We start from the raw sequence: 18,512 nt of genomic DNA, 5'->3' as shown, positions 1-18,512 counted from the left end.
CCTTATTCTTCCTGAAAGAAAAATGGAATGACTCTTGACATTAAGGGGGTTTGTTATCAGTCACTTGAGTGGTATCGATGCCAAATATTTCCGACGATGCGTTTGAGTTTCATGTAAGATTCTGGAAAAGAAAATTAGAGGCTAAAATGTGTGCACTATATCTTTCTCTTTGGGTGGTTTGCACTATATTCTAGCAAAGCAGGGGAGCTGTTGGAAAATGAGCCTTATCAGAAACTACATTTGAAATTATATTGTTTTTGCAGAGATGCTTTCTAAGCACTTGTGTTGGTGCTCTAGAAATTCTTGTGATGTAATAACCAAGTTCTTGGCTCCTAAGCTTTCACAAACTCTAACCCCGAGGTATCACCAAAATCTCCAAATAGATTGTTGCCAAATCAAGAACCCAGTCGGAAGTACAGCTGCACCCATTAAGAAATTAAAACGCATTGAAATAATCTTTCCACATTTATGGAGTTTATACTATCTCCCTATGCAATCATTTGTTAAAAATGTGAAAAAAAAACACTCTATGTCCTATACATTGTTAGATTTGGGGGATTATTGAAATACAAAGGTCCTTCTTGTTCAGGTTGGTCACAGGATAATAGATGAGGTAAAAATAAACACCATTTGACATGTGGGTTACATGATCCAATCACATTTCCTGCTCTTGGAAAAATAAACATCAAGGCAAAAACAATAGAAGTAAGAGACAAAAGACCATTAAGTTTCATGCATAGTCCGATGAGAGAAGGAAACAAAAGGCTATGGATACTTTGACAACTTTATAGCACCAAATGACTTGTCACTGCCCCATACAAAATACCTCATGTAAAAAAAATTAACTTCATGAGAAAAGCATGGTAGTACCATTGGTTCAAATGACAAAAAAATTATACAACTAGTTAATAAATGTGCTCATATTTTCTTTGTTATTAAGATAGAGTAAGAAATAAACAGAGAAATAAACACCCTTCAATAATTACATGATAAACAAATGAGATGTGTCGGAGTGTACAGAAAACATTAAAGGAACGTGATACAAAACATTGGAATCAGTAAAATCAGTACTTTTAAAATATGCAATAGCAAATGAACTGTTCTGGATATTAATAGAATGGAGAATTTCTAACTCGTTCTCACTGCTTACAGTTTTCAAAATATTAAAATATGCACATGGCAACAAAACAAAGCTGAGAAGTACATGTATAAATATTCAAAGTAACAGTGCATTTAAAAATCTCTTATCATTAAAGACTGTTGGGTCAAAGCTGTTGACAATATAAAATTAATAAAAATATAATCTGATAAATAAAAATTCCATTTGAGTAATTATCTTGACATTCTCAATTAATATGAAACAATGTTCTTACCATTAAGAAAATGAGTCATCCAATCCAGCATTATAGGGCTGGGGTGAAGTTCAACAGTTCCAAAATAGTAGTAATGTATGTGGTCTAAAGAGTGGCTGTATATATAGGATTTCATAAATTGGGATTCCTTTTAACAGACTGACACACAAGAATGTGGACGCAAGAGATTTGCTGGGAAGTGTTCTTCGGAACAACACCTGTAAGAGTGAAGAAAGCAGAATTACGTAGAAAGAGAAGTTTGAGCTATGATGCAGTTGCAGCAGAGGCCTCAGTTGGCTTCTGAGGCTACCACAGCCCTTTAGAATTCTCCCAAAATAAAATAAGAGGGTTTAGGTATATGTAACCTCCCACTGGTTGACCATTAGATGCAGGAAGCAGCTACATTCAGATGAAGGTGTTTTCCAGAGACATTGCTGTGAGCAGTCAGCAGTCAGCATTCCCAGAAGACCTGAAAATGAGTGCCAGTGGAAGAGGGGAATCTACGTGTTGTGTTATAATATCCACTACTGTCAACCACCTGTGATACTCAGATCCACTGACTTATTAACCTAAGTTCATCCCATGTGAGATGTGCTTCTCCAGGAGCTGTCAAAGAAAATGCACCGAAGTCTTTTTAAAGACAGGAAGGGGGATCCCTGGGACTTTATTCAAGATTACTGCAAGAGACTACCACAATCACGAGAGAGTCAACTCAACTCTACTAAAAGAAAAGAGAGGAGACATTTTAAACATTTTAAACAATTTTAAAGGAAAAATTGCAGAAGGCATTAGGGGAAAGTCAGTCACTGCAATTAGACCAACTGTGTTTGCTAATTGTACCTTTTCAAAGTTAGGCCCCTATCCACCCACAGAGGCAGAGAGGCTGGAGCCTTACCTTTTCTTGATGATTATATTTCAAATGGATGCCTCTCAGGTCCTTGAGAAAGACGTTCCTGGGTTATTAAACTGAGGGGGGGCTGGGAGATTTGCATCTCAAAGGACAGAGAAATAATTTGCAATTTCAGGAATACTCTAAGAAAAAGTAGGTCAGGGGCCTGTAGTTGGAAAGAAGCCCATCTAAAGTTAAGTCAAGCTGGTGGGAATGATAAGACTGAAGAGGTCAGAATCTGGTTGTAGTTTGCTGTGGGGAAAACTCCAAATTAATTCCCCAGAACCTCAGCCTTGTTCATAATGGCACTTGCTGGCCACTTAATAACAAGATTGGACAGGAGAGTACAAAAAGCAGACCACCTGAATGCCAAACATTTTCTTATCTCCCCATTTTGTATAACCTCAGCCCTGCCTACTACTGATGATGAATGCCAGTTACCTCTGCCAGGATGGTGAAACTTTTATTTGCTTAGTTGTCTTTTCACATGAGAAGCTCAAAGTGACTGGCTGGCAGCTGTAGCTTAAAATTGACATTACATCCCCTATTGGAAGAATGTCTTGCCTGAGAACCTGGATCTCTACATACATAGAACCTAAATTTCTTGGGAAAGAAATCATACATTTCTTAATTTGATTGCTGAAACTAATGGTAAAACAAAGTAATCCTACTTTCAGTTCTTGGTTTCAATTTATGGGGGAAACAGCACCCCTCAATGATCGACAGTTCAAAGTATATAGCACATTTTGGGAGATGATACCAGCAAGATGGCACCTGGTTAGGCCTTTGAAAAGGCCCTTCCATCTACTAGGCTGGTAACCCATGAGCACTAAACGTTAGACCTCAGTGGATCCCATGGCTAGGTTGTCACCACCATGTTTGCTTTGCTATAGGGTGAGTACTTAGGATCAAGGCATTTTTTTTTTTTTTAGATTTTATTTATTTATTCATGAAAGACACAGAGAGAGAGGCAGAAACATAGGCAGAGGGAGAAGCAGGCTCCTCACAGGGAGCCCAATGCGGGACATGATCTTTGGACCTCAGGATCACACCCTGAACCAAAAGCAGATTCTCAATCCAGGCGTCCCTGATCATGACAACATATATGAGATTCCATATTGGTGGATCATACTATATACATTCCCAGATAGTGGTTCTGGATGAGGACCTAAAGATAGTAAAGAAACACCCACTTCAGGAATATATCTATATATTATACAATATTAATCCTTGGCCTTTCCAGAATGAGAAGGCTTTGATGTAATGTACTCAATTTGTCAGCAAGTTAGCATTTTGTCACTTTGAGGGTTAAATCTGTGCTGCAGTTCAACGCTGGTCTCTGTTGCTGACAGGTTGTACTTTCAGCAATAGAAGAAAGCTATATCAGCCTTTGTGAGACACCTGTTGTTGTGCCCATCTCTCACTTTCATCCCTGCTGTCATTACTCTGTTCTTATACCCACTGTGCCAGCAGTAGCGTGGCTAACGACAGAATCTGAATGACACTATTTGACTAAGTCTTTCCATCTACTTAGTGCTTTTGTGGGCCATCCATAGTAGATGTTCCCCTATGGGCATAATATGTAATACAATGACCATCAGACCTCTGTCCCCTCCCATAGGTCATACATATGTCACTATCTCAAATGCTGATCCCTTAATTACTCTTTATTTTCAGCCCCGGATCAAAGAGCCAAATCATTTTTCAATGCCTGAAAGGCTGTCTATATTTTTATCTTGAGTCATTTCTTTTCCAGACAAAGGAGATGGCTAAGTACCCTGCCCAAGGCTCTGCCCATTGCAACAATTTCTCCTTCTTGCTATTTTTCAGGCACCTCTGATTGGGCTATATGCTAGAGTAGTTGCTATTTTGCTTGCACTAATATACTCTGTCAGTCTACCCTTTAGCTGAAATTGACCTTTTTTTCTCTGTCAGCTTGTCCCGGGGAAACCCTCTTGTGATCATGGATGTGACCTAAATGCAATGTTGAATGATATGGGGATGTTGCTTACCTATCTTTGCAACTTGGTTGTGTCCTATGAACCTGCTCATGCGGAATCCCTAATATGCACACCCATTTTACTATAGAATGATGATGGATCTACTTGACATTGGTTTAGTGGCTCTGAAAGAATTCAACTTATGATGCTCTCAATTCTGGCTATATAATCACTTGATGTTCCATGGCCGTATGTTCAGTTTCCACCTGCACTCAGAGATACCACAGGAGCTAGGGTTCCTGGGTAATTCAGCTGGTTAAGCATCTGTCTTTGGCTCAGGTCATGATCTCAGGGTCTTGCGATCCAGCCCCATGCCAGGCTTCCTGGTCAGTGGGGTATCTGTTTCTCCCTCTCCCGCTACCCCTCCCTACCCTGCCCCTGCATGTGTGTGCTCTCTTTCCCTCTCTCAAATAAATAAATAAAATCTTTAGGAGGAAAAACAGAAATAACCCAGGAGCTACCTTTATGAATGACTCATTTAATCTCCTGTAGATGTCTTGATCTTGTTTCATAACCTAGAGGTCTATGTTGTGTTTCTTTTATTTAGGATTGCATCATGATGATCAACTCTATAGCAATATTCCCAAATATTTGTGTCATGAACTCCCTTTAGAACCTTAAGAAACCTATCAGATGTAGTTTATGTCAGGGGATGAAAGCTGCTATATGTAATCATTTAATTCAGCAGAATCTATCTGATTTTTGTAGGGGCCAGATGAGTGAAATAAACAGGAATGTGAGAGGACTGCCATTCCTGCACATTTCAAATTTGTAAGGTTAATCATTGTCATTACCCTCAGGTTGTGATACTGCTTATGACCAATTAGCTTGCTTAGAGAGTTTGTGCATACTTAGGGGATTTTTAAGGAGATATTTATGATTGAAACACAGCAATCAAGGTAGGTGCTATAAGAAAAACTGAGGATTTTTAGTGGTGCCTGATAAATAGCATGCTATGTTTTTATATGTGAAGTTGTAAAATATGTAATTTTTTATATATATTCAAAATTATAGAAAATATATTAAATTAATGAGGAAAATTTTAAGAACTATGTTAAAACACTTATGTTAAAAATATAAATATTAACATTTTAGAGCATAGCAATACAATAAAGTCACACAAACAAGAAAAATAATTAATTAGGATGGAAAACTTTCTTAAAAAAATGCAGCATACCAGTTACTCTATATGGCTTTATTTTTGGTGTCACATCTTTTATCTTTATCTTTTTAACCTTCTTTGCTCTTTGTCTTTGTCCAACCAATTATAAATGGCAAAAGACTTGCTTATTCCTCAAAAGTTCAAGTTCTACCTGGTTTATCTTAAATGAAAATGATAGATGATTCTTCAATTTAAGAGGATCTGAAACTCCTTGGCTGTTGAAACCATGATATCTCATACTGAAAACTATTCCATGAATACAAATGGGAAAAAAAGACACACTTGAAGATTTAATATGAATAAATTTTGGAGATCTAATATAATCTTGAAGATCCAACACAAATTAATTTTGCAGATAGATAATTTTGACTAAATTTGTTGAATTTTGTCTGCTTCCTAGGTTTAGGATGATTTTTTTAGGTTTCATTTTAATATTTTAAATGGATTGCTTAGTAAAATGTTGTGTCTTGCATTAGGGAAGGAGGGCAAATCTATTTTTGAAAATTGTATTTCATAAATTATAATGTCACCCATTCTTTTTCCCCTAGACATTATGACCAAATGTTCTTTCACTACTTAATATTAAACTATTATTTATTGTCATTATCATCACTAAAAAGTCATAGAAATGTTTTCCAATGTACAAGGAGGGAGAAGAGATTTTCTCTCTTTATTAGTAGAACAGTGTCAGTGTATTTGATTGGAGGAAAATGTTTGATCTTCCAAAAGTTGAAGATATATATTTTGGACATAACAGAATGTTTAGCTAGCTGGCTAGATGGCATGAGGAAGCCAGAACGAGAAAGCTGAATATAGATGTTCAATTTCTCTACCCTATTTGATTCCTCCCATACAAGATTGAATATCCATCTCCATATTCTAATGTGAAATTATGGTGTTCTTGTAATAGTGTATATATAGATACAGAACTTTCCCCACGTTTTTCATTTGTTCGTTTGCCTGTGTAGCTTTATTCCAAATAATTTTCACTGTTTAAACTACCAAAGAAAATAATACACAATGAAATTAATATGTAAGTCTTTTTTTTCTTGTTCCATATTAGTTATTTGCCTATAAAAACATTTTCTTCACCTTTTCTCAGTTCACTGAAATAAGGTGAGGAATTAAATGCACAAGAGTAAAATCATTATACCTGATGTAGGGAGAACAATCGCAGTAATCACAGTAAAAGTACAAAAGTAAAACACTTGTGATAGCTATTACTCTGAGGTCTCACGTCAAAGTATTTAGACTCCAGTGTTATTTGATTTTCTGTACAAATTCTAAATATTTTGAGTCTTTATAAACTTACTATGTGGCAGACTAATTTTTTTTAATGAGTTCCCGTTAGTGAAACTACATGTGATTAAGGGAAAAGGTGTGTGTACTTCAAGTTTAACTTAGAAAACAGTAATGTTTGGCTTGAGAGTTTGTCGCTCTGAGCAAGGAATTTAACTTCTAGGATTTTTCTTAAGGTAATAGAAATCCAAAAAAATATATCAAGTACAAGAATATTAGTTATAAAACTATGTGTAATGGCGCATATTGAAAACATTATAAATTCCAAAAATTTGGTTAAATAAGTTATGATAAATTCTATCAATTAAGTCATCAGTATTTAGATGTGTATATTTTCACACAAATATCTACAAAATATTGTTCTGCAAAAAAGTCTTAAAATGCACGTTATCAAATTTATCAAAAGAAAGTACCCTTCAAGTGTGACTTTATTAAATAATATGTATTGCTGTGCTCTAAAATGTTAACATATATTTTTAATATGGTACTTCAAATTTTTCTCATTAATACTGAATAAAATTGTTTAAAGGTTTTAAATTTTTACAAGAAATTACCATGGCATCCACAATGAGACAAAATGATGGTGCTTCCATTGACATTTATTTTTCTTCTTTAAGACAAATCATATATTTCTCTTATAGAATATGGTATGTTATTTATCACCTTCATCTGAATACTCAAATTTGAGAAAAATTTTGATAGTTCCTACTGCTAAAGAAATGATGTACAACATATAATACAAGTATTTTAATGTGATATACATATTTGAAAACTATATTTTTAAAATCTAAGAGGTAATAAATTTTTGTAGTTTTCTAGTAGTTTTTAGTATTTTGTAGTTTTTTAGTAGTTATAGAAAACTGTAACAAATTACCACAAATGTAGTGACTTGAAACAAATCTATTTTCTTATGTTATATAAATCTCAAGTCCAACATAGGTATCCCTGAGCTAAAATTAAAAAGTATCAACAGACTCTAATGTATTTTTTTAAGAGTTAGAAAGAGCATATGTGTGCAGGCACACATCTGCACAAGCAGGGGAAAAGTCAGAGGGAGAGGGAAAATCTTTAGCTGGCTCTGTACCTGACACCGGGCTCCATCTCACAATGCTGAGATCATGACCTGAGCTGAAATCAAGAGCTGGATGTTAACTTTTAACTGACTGAGCCACCCGGGCACCCCTAGGCTGATGTCTTATTTAATCCATAGAGGATCCATTTCCTTGCTTTTTTTGGTTTTTAGAAGCCTCTCACATTCCTTTACTTATCATTTCCTCTATCCATCTTCAAAGCCAGCGACAATGCATCTCTGACCCTTTTTCTGTAGTCACATTTCCCTCTGACTACAGCAAGGAATTTTTTTTTTTTTTTTTTTGCATTTGAGAATTTACTGATTAATTTGGATCCTGTGGATAATCCATGCTAATATCCCCATCTCAAAGTCCTTAACCTCAATCACATCTGCAATATCCCTTTTCCATGTAAGATAACCTATCCACGGATTCCAGGATTTAGGGCTTGAAAATCTTTGAGGCTCCTTCTTCTGTATATCATAAACCTCAGGAAAGAGCTTAAGGTAGTCGCTATTTCAGTTCCTTTTATTTCATAGTGTCAGAGAGATAAATGACAACAAACTGTATTGACAATAAGAACAAATATCTTAGAAGAATATTACATCCAGGATACAAAATATGCTGTCGACGGTGCTATTGAATTATTCTGTAATCTTGCGTACCCATCTTAACTTCTCAACATTTATATTCTCTACTGAGAAAAATGTAGTCAAAGTCCGTTACTGGAGTGTATGATTTTTAAAGGACATAAACTTTGATGTTTGTTCTAATGTTGAAATATGGTATTAAGATTTATTTTTCACCGTACATTTATCTATGCATCTATGAACATCAGTTTTTAAAAGGTGACAGAATTTTACTTTACATTTAGTTATTTTTCAATTTTTGTTTACTTTTGATAACTGCATATGTAACTTTAGAAACTATGAAGAATTAATCTACACTGTTTTCTCCTAAATTATTTTTAAGGAAAGAGATATACCCTCAAAATATCTGAAAGTAGTAAAAAAAATAAGAGAATGCAATGGTCTGGTCTTTCTAAAATATTAGGCTTATATAATTTAAATAAAAAGAAAAGAAAATGCTTTGATGACAGATGGGTTACAGATATTACATAATATAGTTCTACTGTCTACAATAGATGGCTGTAGGATGGTTCTTATTAGTGATTAAAATAGTTACAAACATCCAATGTATCAAGGTCATTCTCTACATTCTAATTATTAAATTCAAGGTAAAGAAAATAGTTTTTGAATTCAAGACATTATTAACTGTTGATTTTATAGTCTAAGATTTATGACCTTAAAACTGTATTCCATCATTGCCTTACTTATATGTAAAAAATATTTACTGTCAAGTCTTTATTTCAAATTACCAGGTAAGTGCTCTGCATATGCTGTATCAATAACTGAACCTAAGCTAAATAACTGCTGAATTTGATGGGTACATAAAATTAGCATGTCTTATAATGGTACTTGATAATTCCAAGTGCTTTAGAGACCTCTGACTTTCTAGAACATCATATTTAAGAAATACACGAGATGAAGACCAAATAAAACCATTATGATTACTAAAAACAAAAACAAATGTAATTTTTTATTTTAAAGGATGGTCAATTAATGATGTAGTTAAAGAAACTTAAGTTTCAACCTGTATGGTTGGGAAAGGTCTCAGTATTTATGAGTATTAATTACTATGCTTTTTAAACTTTCTGGATTTAATGACTAAGCAGCACTAATAGTCCCCCTCACCCCTGCCCCGCTGCTAACATAGACCTGAGATGTTAGTCATGTTAAACTTTGAACACAGGAATCCTAAAGATGGAAATGACAACTAAAAAGGTATTATAATTTAGTATCGGTGTTTAGATAGAACCAAACAAGAAAAATTGTCAGCTTAGCACCATAAGGAAGAAGAAAAAGATAATTATTTTTCACAGCTAAGTACCTGAGGTGTGTTTGGTATTGATAGATGGAAAACATTTCCATATATTCTTAATTGAAACATTAAATATTTTTATTTCAATTTCTATTTAACATTAACTGTTAGAAATTCAGTATGTATTAGCATTTCCTAGGGATTTTTTTACATCTATCTAAAATGTTAATAGTACTTTCAAAATCAAGTATCAGCATATTCGTGGAAATGGCTTTATAGCTAATATACTTTGATTTAAATGCTACTGCTTATTAGTCATATGCTATAAGCAAATTATTTTACCTCCTTGAACCTCAGATACTCATTTAGAAAATCGAAGATAAAATTTCTAAAGCCAATCACATCTACAATGTATTGACAATGTTGCTATTTTTATAATTAAAATCTAACACATAAAAAAATAATAAAATAAAATAAAATCTAGCTCAGGCTAAATAAAATCATTTCTTAAAATCCAATTAAAAATTCATATATACCAAAGGCAAATATTCAAACCATATTGAATAGTTTAACTACTTTTTAAGATTGAAGTATGGTTGACATGCAATATTATGTTAGTTTCAGATGTACAACATGGTGATTCTCACGTATTCATTCGTGAGAGACACACCGAGAGAAGCAGAGACAAAGGGAGAGGTAGAGGCCGGCTCCCCTTGGGGATCCTGATGAGGAATTCCATTCCAGGACCCCAGGATCATGACCTGAGCCAGGCGAAGATGCTCAACCACCCAGATGCCCTCCATTACAGATCAAGTTTTATATACCTTACAGTGCTCAGCACGTTAAGTGTAGTTACCATCTGTCACCATACAAAGTTATTATTATTGACTATATTCCCTATGCTGTACTTTTCATCCCCTTATTTATTTTGTAACTAAAAGTTTGTACCTCTTAATTCTTTCACCATTTTTGCCCAGACTTTAACCTTTGGCAAATACCAGTTCTCTGTATTTCAGTCTGTTTCTGTTTTTCGTTTGTTTAATTTATTTAGATTCCACATGAAAGTGAAATCAAATGGTATTTGTCTTTCTCTGTTTGACTTTTTTCATTCAGCATAATATCCTTTAGGTCCATCTATGTTGTTTCAAATAACAAGATTTCATTCTTTTTCATTGCTGAGTAATATTCCAGTGTGTGTGTGTGTGTGTGTGTGTGTGTGTGTGTGTGTGTGTGTGATTCTTTTCTGATTATCTATTTTTAAGCAGGGAGCCTGGCGTAGGGGCTCTATCCCAGAACCCTGGGATCATGACCCTAGCTGAAGTCAGACACTTAACCAACTGAGAGACCCAGCACCCTCTATTGAGTGATGGACACTCAGGCTGCTTCCATATCTTTAGTATTGCAAATAATGCTGCAGTAAACAAAGAGCTGCTTATATCTTTTTGAAATAGTCTTTTCATTTTCTTTGAGTAAATTCCAAGAAAGGGAATTCTTGGATGATAGGATATTTCAACATTAAGTTTTCTGAGGAACCTCTCTACTTTTCTTAGTGGTTGCCCCAATTTGCATTTCCACCAACAATGCACAAGGGTCCACTTTTCTTTACATCTTCACCAATATTTGTTATTTCTTATTTTTTTGATAATAGCCATTCTGATGGATATAAAGTGGTAGATTTACATTCACGTTTCCCTGATGATTAGTGTTGTTCAGTATCTTTTCATGTGCCTGTTGGCTATCTTTGTCTCTTTGGAAAAAATGTTCAAGTCTTCTCACATTTTTTTAAATTTTTTTTTGGTGTTCAGTTGTATGAGGTTTTTTAAAAACATATTTTGAATTAGAATAGTTTAAATTTAATTTTTTTTTTAAAGTATATTCTCTGGGGGATCCCTGAGTGGCTCAGTGGTTTAGCGCCTGCCTTTGGCCCAGAGCATGATCCTGGAGACCCAGGATCAAGTCCTGCATCAGGCTCCCTACTTGGAGCCTGCTTCTCCCTCTGCCTGTGTCTCTTTCTCTTTCTATGTCTATCAAGAATAAGTAAATAAATAAATAAATAAATAAATAAATAAATAAATAATCTTAAAAAAAAGCATCTTCTCCAATAGTCCTGATAAGTCTCTCTAAATACAACCATACCTGAATATAACCAAAAATTATTTGTACATCTTTAATAAAAGTAGGCTTTCAAATTTTCATGAATAGAGTCAATTTATGCAATATGTTTTGCTTCTTCTCCCCTTTTTTCTTTTTTCTTTTTTTAAAAGACTTTATTTATTTATTCATTAGAGACACACACAGAAAGAGAGAGGCAGAGACACAGGCAGAGGGAGAAGCAGGCTCCTTGTAGACAGCCTGACATGGGATTTGATCCCAGGTCTCCAGGATCACACCCTGGGCCAAAGACAATGCTAAACTGCTGAGCCACCTGGGATGCCCCCCACCTTTTTTTCTTAAGTAATATATCTTGGAGAATATTTCACACAGGATAGACATAAATCTAATATTTCATAACTTGTCTCACTTCAAACTTCTAAGACCTGCTCCACAGTTATGATTTTCAAGTGATGACCATGTTTCCTATTTCCCTGATAAAATAGAAGCATTGAAAGGAGACTTTCCACAAAATGTTACCTAGCAACATATGATCAATATTAGTGTCACTGTATTTTGCCATCTATCCAATTACTACTCTTTATTTAATAAATATTTATTGTGCATCTTCTAAGCACTAAGCATCATTCCAGATAAATGAGTTTATACTCAATGAAACAAAACAAAACAAAAATCCTACCTAAGTAGAGTTTAATATCAGAATTTCATGCCCCCCCCTTTTTTTTCATGCCCCTTTCTGAGACCAGTTCACTCATGCTTCATGTTACATCACTATTTCCTACTCAATAAGTCTCCCATTTTTTCTCACAAAAACATATTTTAATCAAACTAACCATCCTGTTACATATTCTCCTACATAGTTTTCACTTTCCCTCTTTTAAAAAGGTAGTCTGTATTTACTGTCTTCAATCCTTTCCTTCCATTCTATGTTGATTCCAGTCCTGTCAGCATGGATGTACGAGCACAGCTAAGCCCCTCAGATAATTGGAGTCACAGCTTTTAGCCTGTGGAACAGAAAAATCAGTTTAGTTAAGTCAGTTTACAGAATGTTAAGAGATAATGCAGTGGTCATTGTTTCTGGCCACTGAGTTTTGGTGTGCTTGATAATACAGCAACATATGACCAGAATAGAGTGTGGTACTTGGAAGTTTTTCTGAAGCAAAAGCGTAATATGTGCTCATTTTGGACTGAGCAGTGAGTAGAATGTGAAAGATACTGGAGAAGACTGTTAATGAAAGCTTAAATGAGGAAATGGTGACTGAAAGCTAGAAAAACATGCAGCCTGTTTTACATACTAGCAGAAAGTTTGGCAATAATTTCACCGTGAAAACATTAAAAAAAAGAAAATATACCTAACTCATGAATTTGACTAAAGATTGTTGAACATGCTAACTGGTTTCTTTTAGCCTCATATGATCACACTACAAAGAAAGAGAAGCTAACCAAAAGAAAAATTTGTTCTTAAGAAAAATATGGAGAAAATACTTCAGATTCAGAACTTGCTGATGGTCAAAATAATACTATTTCTAAATTCTAGTCTGTATTATCAAAAGAATCTCAAGTAAGAAATGGCCCCAAGATTAAATCCAGAGGACGTTCAGGGATATGTGGTTTCAGTATCATAATCATAAAGGTAGGCAGAGATAAGCTGCTATTTATTTATTTATTTATTTATTTATTTATTTATTTTAGCTTCAGGTTTTTATTTAAACTCCAGTTAGTCGACATACAGTGCGATATTAATTTTAGAAGAAAAATTTAGTGATTCATCACTTACATACAACACTCAGTGCTCATCACAAGTTCCCTGTTAATACCCATCATCTATGTAGCCCATCCTCTAGCACACCCCAGTTTATTTGGTGTAGATAAGGTCTGTTTTATGGTTTGCCTCTTTTTTCCCCACCTATGTTCATTTGTTTTGCCTCTTAAATTTCACATATGAGTGAAATCATCTCTCATTTGTTTTCTCTGATTGACTTATTTCACTTAGCATAATACTTTCTAGCTCTATCCACATCATTGCAAATGGCAAGATTTCATTCTTTTTCATCGCTTAATAATATTCAGTGTGTGAGTGCATCAAATATGTCATTTGCAAATATCTTCTCCCATACTGAAGGTTGCCTTTTGGTTTTGTTCATTGTTTCCTGCACTGTGCAGAAGCTTTTTATCTTAATGAAGTTTCAGTAGTTTATTTTTGCACTTGTTTCCCTTGTCTCTGGAGCCCATATCTAGTAAGAAGTTGCTATGGTTGATGTCGGAGAGTTTGCTGCCTATGTTCTCCTCTAGAATATTGATGATTTTCTATCTCACATGTAGATCTTTCACCTATTTTTAATTTATTTTTGTGTATGGTGCAAGAAAGCATTCTGGTTTCATTATTTTCCATGTTACTCTTTCCAGTTTTCCCAACACCACGTGTTGAAGAGATTCTTTCCTGTTTTGTTGAAGCAGGACCATATCATTGACCATATAGTTATGGGTTTATTTCTGGGTTTTCTATTCTGTTCCATTGATCTACGTGTCTGTTTTTGTGCCAGTACCACACTGTCTTGATCACTACAACTTTGTAGTATAACTCAGAGTCTGACACTGTGATACCTTCAGCTTTTCTTTTCTTTTTCAAGATTGCTTTGACTATTGGGGATCTTTTGTGGGTCCCTACAAATTTTAGGATTGCTCATTCTAGCTATGTGAAAATGCTGGTGGTGCTTTGATAGGAATTGCATTGAGTGTATCAGATTGTTTTCGGTATTATAGACATTTGGGGGGGGGTTTGGGGGGGGAAGAAGAAAAACATCCAAAATTTGTTCTCCAACAAGACAGACAGCATCAGCAGGAAAAACTACAGGGGTTTCTCCACAGATCATACATTCACACGGGCATGATTTGCTTAACAGGGAGAAAGGCTCTGGTGTGTTCTCTGTAACAATATCCACTTCACAGTGTAAACAGGTACTAGCATTGTGTTCTCAACTTACAATTCCAGAAGGAAAGGCACAAAGTGGCAAAAATTTTTTTTGGATCCTAAAGTCAGGTGCAATAACACAGACCAACTTTTGTTAACAGTCTTGATCTACTTTTCCACAAAGAAGGAGATTCTCCACTTGGAAATTAAGGTCTTTCTTTCTCCTTCCTTGTTCAACCATCAGAGCATCTTTCATCATTACATATACAAAAAAGGCGGGGGGGAGAGTTGAAAAAAAAAAGAATCATGAAAGTATCTTCAACGTCCAGCTGCTCTGTTTGGCTGTACAACAATGTAAATTTATTTAATACTACTGATATACATACTTAAGAATGGTTAAGATGGTACATTGTTATGTATATTTTAACTCCAGAAAAAATGACCATCGAAAAAAGAACATATAATGAGGTATATTCACACCACTGAATATTGCATTAACAGTAAAAATGAATGAACTGCAGGGCACAGCATAAGTGGATCATATAGTGCTGAATGAAAAAGTGCCACAAAGGAGCATAAACAGAATGATGCCATTTACATAAAGTTGAAAGCAAACTAAAGTCTACTGAATACGGATGCATACAAGGGTGATAAAATTCCAAGTGAAAATAGGTAAGGAAGGATGACGATGATGACCCCTGCTGGTCCCCAATCTTGGCATGACCTCAATTACCTTGGGTTGGGGGGGGGTGATTTAAAACCTACCCTCATCTGGGCCCCCCACCCAGAGGTTCAGATTTCACTATGTCTGCAGGGCTGGCCTTGGGCCTTCCCTTCCAAAGCTTCAACAGGAAGACAGAACTGAAGATGAAGATGCACCTCTAAGGTGAGGCAAGAGGGCTATGATTGGGAGGGGCAAATGCATGGCCACTGGGGTGCTCGCAGTGGTTTCCTTGGCTGGGGTGGGAGTATCACTGGTGTTAAATGCTTAAGTTACTGTATTATACATTTTTGTTACGCCCTAGCTGTAGAGGTCAGCTCCCCTCTTTCTCCACAACATACACGTAGGTGTTCCAGGACCCACAGCTCACAGCCCTTACTTGGAGTTGCTTGTCTACAAAGTATTCCACACGGCAGGGCCGATCCAAGCTTGTTGTGTCCTTGTGGCCAAGCTGTCCATATTTACCCCAACCCCAGGTGTAGAGCTCCCCAGTTCCGGTCACCACTGCTGTATGCCGGGATCCACAGCTGGCCTTGACTGCTCAATGTGGGACTCGATCCCAGAACTGCGGGGTCACGCTCCCAGCCAAAGGCAGATGCTCAACGGCTGAGCCACCCAGGCATCCCAAGATTTTATTTATTTATTCATGAGAGACACACAGTGAGACGCAGAGACATAGGCAGAGGGAGAAGCAGGAGCCCTACAGGGAGCCCAATGTGGATCTTGATCCTGGGACTCTGGGATCACACCCTGAGCCAAAGGCAGACATTAAACCACTGAGCCTCCCAGATGCCCCTCATTCAACTAATTTTGATTAAGCTCCAAGCGCTGGGTAGGAAGATGATGTCTCTATAGTCACCGAGGGGATTAAATGAGATGCCATGTCTAAAAGCGCTTTGAAAGTGATCTTCTCCTTGAACAAGTTTTTCTCCCAGCCCTGGCCACCAGCCTCACCAGCCACAGAGACGGCTGAAGGTGATGCTCTGGCAACCCAACTCCTCATACCGCTTCTTCCACCGACTGGCTGGGTCACCACTGGCTATTTGCTTAGCCTCTCTGGGTCTCAGTTTCTTTATCTGCGATAGTTTGGGAGAGGTGAATGGAGTAGAAATGACCGTTTGTTCCCCGTATTGGTGAGATTGTGGAGTCGAAAGCTGTTGAGGGAGGCAAGCGAGGAGAGAGCAGAGTGCCTCTTTCTCCTGCGCTGGGACAGGAAGTGACAGTTGCATACACTTCTGCTCACATCCTATTGGGTACAACGTAAGCATCTTAACCCTGTGACTGCATCTAGCTACAAGACAGGCTAGGAATTGTAATATTTAGTTTGGTTGCCCAATAATATGTCCAACTGAGTCCAGGGTTTCTATTACTATAAAAAAAGGAGAAAATAGGTATTGGGCATCACTAATAGTTTCTGATAAAGGGAAACCACAGGGCTTAAAATCGTGGACATTATAAAGGTAACATTTTTTTTCTTTTTTTTTTTTTAGGGTTTTTTTTTTTTTTTTTTTAGGTTTCACATGGGTGACCGTTTCATTTTTTCTTTTGCTTTTTTTTTGTTTTTGGAAGGGTAAGAGGGAAAATTGGACATATTATGTTTAGCATCCAAGAGTCTTCAAACCAGTTATTTTTCAGAGTGTTTCTGAAAAATAAGAGTGGTGAGTGCAGGGATTCATTGTTCTAGCATGAATACAATTCTGGAAACTATTATGCAATACTCCTTTGTTAACCCGTATTGCTTTAGGATGTCAGTAAGTAGCCAGGCTAGCTCTTTGTATTCCTAGATTTATCGATGTGTACCTCATTCTTCTCTCTTCCTTCCTCTTCTTTCTTCCCTCCTTCCTTTCTCTATTTCTTTCTTCTTTAAGCTTCTTAGATTTGGAATCTTGGTGTAGGATTCTATTTTATGTTTATTTTTGGACCCAATAAAATGTTTTATGAAATAAAAATATTAATTTAAGAGGCTCTGGGAGTCTGAGTAAAAGTAGCTTTATATTAACTACAGGATAATATTAACCTTATTACCCCCCACAAGATTTTTGAAGACTTGAGGTAGGTTAGCCAGATTAAATAAATTTGTTATTATATAAAATTTTTATCCACACTAAAAAAAAAAAAAAACTTTTCAAAAGGCTCTTAGAAACTTAAGGAGAAACTTGAATTTCTTAAGGAAACTTTAGACTGTGTCCTGTAGGAGCAAAGGTTTTTTACTATCATTAAGTGCATTTTCCCAAGATATTATTTTGCCTACATTGAAAAAGATTATCAGATGAAATATTTGTCTAATAGAGTAGATTATATTGAGTCACAGAAAAACAGAAAAAAACAAGTTTTTAGAGTAATTATATAGGCTATAATTATAATTACTATAATTTTATAGTAATTATATAGGTTCTATAAAGAACGTAGTTCAACAACAAAAAGAAAATCCAAATATGCCTTGTCCCCTTAACGTCATACAAACAAGAAACAGCTTTTAAAAGCTACTTAGCAGAAGATGGATTTTTTTCTGAAGAAGGAAGGGTATATCAGTGAGTAGAGCCATAGCCAAGAAAGTGAGACAAGAATTGAGAACGGTTACCGTAAGCAGAACAGTTCCTTAATAAAGGGATATTTATTGTTCTCCAGGTCAAAATAAATGATGAAATATGCTAGTCCTAACAAATTTATAACCTTTTCATTTAGAGGACTTAGTTTCTAAGAGAGGAATACTGTCACCAAGATATTTTTAAAAATGGATGTTTAGTTTGACACCTGGACACTCTGAGCTTCTCATTTTAATGATCCTATCGTCAAAAATATTTATTACTGTACTGGATCAGAGAATTACCAAGAGGAAATTGGATTACTAGTATACAGTGAGGATGAAGAGAAAGGATGTTTCTATGTGGAGATTCTGTATTATACTTCTTATCACTTCCACATCCTGTGATAAAGATTAGTATAAGCAAGATTGCTAATGGCATGGACTTTTTCATCATGAAAGTGCAACTTAACTAGTAATTAAAGAACCATGGGCACTTGAGTAACTTGCTGAGAGCAAAGATAATATGGAATAGGTAGAGAAAAGAAGGAGGTTATAAGTACCAGCTATGGCAATGTGATAAACAGAAAT

This window comes from Vulpes vulpes, chromosome 4 (assembly GCF_048418805.1).
Source record: "Vulpes vulpes isolate BD-2025 chromosome 4, VulVul3, whole genome shotgun sequence".
Taxonomy (NCBI): Eukaryota; Metazoa; Chordata; class Mammalia; order Carnivora; family Canidae; genus Vulpes; species Vulpes vulpes.
The sequence above is the reverse complement of the archived record's forward strand: the minus strand, read 5'-3'. Positions refer to the sequence as shown.